This window comes from Oncorhynchus gorbuscha, linkage group LG10 (assembly GCF_021184085.1).
Source record: "Oncorhynchus gorbuscha isolate QuinsamMale2020 ecotype Even-year linkage group LG10, OgorEven_v1.0, whole genome shotgun sequence".
Lineage (NCBI taxonomy): Eukaryota > Metazoa > Chordata > Actinopteri > Salmoniformes > Salmonidae > Oncorhynchus > Oncorhynchus gorbuscha.
Window position 1 is genome coordinate 2,796,819 of NC_060182.1, and position 2,500 is coordinate 2,799,318.

Consider the following 2,500-nt stretch of genomic DNA (forward strand, 5'->3'; position numbering starts at 1 on the left):
TAGCTAGGTGGGACAACCACATATCACAGTAGTTAGTATATTCAGATAGCTAGGTGAGACAACCACATATCACAGTAGTTAGTATATTCATCTTCAGATAGCTAGGTGGACAACCACATATCACAGTAGTTAGTATATTCATCTTCAGATAGCTAGGTGAGACAACCACATATCACAGTAGTTAGTATATTCAGATAGCTAGGTGAGACAACCACATATCCCAGTAGTTAGTATATTCAGATAGCTAGGTGGGACAACCACATATCGCAGTAGTTAGTATATTCAGATAGCTAGGTGAGACAACCACATATCACAGTAGTTAGTATATTCAGATAGCTAGGTGAGACAACCACATATCCCAGTAGTTAGTATATTCAGATAGCTAGGTGAGACCACATATCCCAGTAGTTAGTATATTCAGATAGCTAGGTGGGACAACCACATATCCCAGTAGTTAGTATATTCAGATAGCTAGGTGAGACCACATATCCCAGTAGTTAGTATATTCAGATAGCTAGGTGGGACAACCACATATCCCAGTAGTTAGTATATTCAGATAGCTAGGTGAGACCACATATCCCAGTAGTTAGTATATTCAGATAGCTAGGTGAGACCACATATCCCAGTAGTTAGTATATTCAGATAGCTAGGTGAGACCACATATCCCAGTAGTTAGTATATTCAGATAGCTAGGTGAGACCACATATCCCAGTCGTAAAGGTGTGAAAACCAAGAGACCAGACGTGGTAGAACTGAGCATATCCTGAAGGTAGAGTTGGCCAGTTCCTGTTGCACCGGGGTCTTGTAGTGGAGCTTCCACTGGAAACCAGTGGAGTGTGCAGAGGAATGGGATAACATGAGAAAACTTGTTGAGTTGTAGTGGTTTGAAGACACAAGCAGCCAGCCCAGCCAACAGAGAGTTGTAGTGGTTTGAAGACACAAGCAGCCAGCCCAGCCAACAGAGAGTTGTAGTGGTCTGAAGACACAAGCAGGGAGCCAAGCAAGCAAGGTGCATGGCCAGGAATCAGATTTGACCATTCAGACACAAGGTGCATGGCCAGGGATCAGATTTGACCGTTCAGACACAAGGTGCATGGCCAGGGATCAGATTTGACCGTTCAGACACAAGGTGCATGGCCAGGAATCAGATTTGACCGTTCAGACACAAGGTGCATGGCCAGGAATCAGATTTGACCGTTCAGACACAAGGTGCATGGCCAGGAATCAGATTTGACCGTTCAGACACAAGGTGCATGGCCAGGAATCAGATTTGACCGTTCAGACACAAGGTGCATGGCCAGGAATCAGATTTGTATATGAGTGAGTCCACAGAATGAGTCCACAGAGAGAGTCCACAGAGTGAGACCACAGAGTCAGTATACAGAATGAGTCCACAGAGGGAGTCCACAGAGTGAGACCACAGAGTGAGACCACAGAGTCAGTATACAGAATGAGTCCACAGAGTGAGTCCACAGAGTGAGTCCACAGAGTGAGACCACAGAGTGAGACCACAGAGTCAGTATACAGAATGAGTCCACAGAGGGAGTCCACAGAGTGAGTCCACAGAGTGAGTCCACAGAGTGAGACCACAGAGTGAGACCACAGAGTCAGTATACAGAATGAGTCCACAGAGGGAGTCCACAGAGTGAGTCCACAGAGGGAGTCCACAGAGAGAGTCCACAGAGTGAGTCCACAGAGTGAGACCACAGAGTCAGTATACAGAATGAGTCCACAGAGGGAGTCCACAGAGTGAGTCCACAGAGTGAGTCCACAGAGTGAGTCCACAGAGTGAGACCACAGAGTCAGTATACAGAATGAGTCCACAGAGGGAGTCCACAGAGTGAGTCCACAGAGTGAGACCACAGAGTGAGACCACAGAGTGAGACCACAGAGTGAGTCCACAGAGTGAGTATACAGAATGAGTCCACAGAGTGAGTCCACAGAGTGAGACCACAGAGTGAGTCATGAAACTTATTATGTGACTTGTTTAAGCACATTTTTACTCCTGAACTTATGTTGCCATAGAAAAACGGTGAAATACTTATTTGACTCAAGGCATTTCAGTAATTCATTTGTAATTAAACTGCACAAAAAAAGTTTAAAAAAATATTACACTTTGTCATTATGGGGTATTGTGATGTCATTATGGGATATTGAGATGTCATTATGGGGTATTGTGATGTCATTATGGGGTATTGTGATGTCATTATGGGGTATTGTGATGTCATTATGGGATATTGAGATGTCATTATGGGGTATTGTGATGTCATTATGGGGTATTGTGATGTCATTATGGGGTATTGTGATGTCATTATGGGGTATTGCGATGTCGGCAGCTTAGCCTAGTGGTTAGAGCGTTGGACTAGTAACCGGAAGGTTGCGAGTTCAGACCCCGAGCTGACAAGGTACAAATCTGTCGTTCTGCCCCTGAACAGGCAGTTAACCCACTGTTCCCAGGCCGTCATTGAAAATAAGAATGTGTTCTTAACTGACTTGCCTG

At 44.9% G+C, this 2,500-nt stretch overlaps 1 protein-coding gene across 1 annotated transcript in view; it reads right to left on the minus strand.

Annotated features, from left to right (window-relative positions):
* Positions 1-2,500, minus strand: part of LOC124045453 (CXXC-type zinc finger protein 1-like) — a 22,180-nt gene that overhangs the window by 16,664 nt on the left and 3,016 nt on the right. The gene's annotated exons all lie outside the window — the stretch shown is intronic.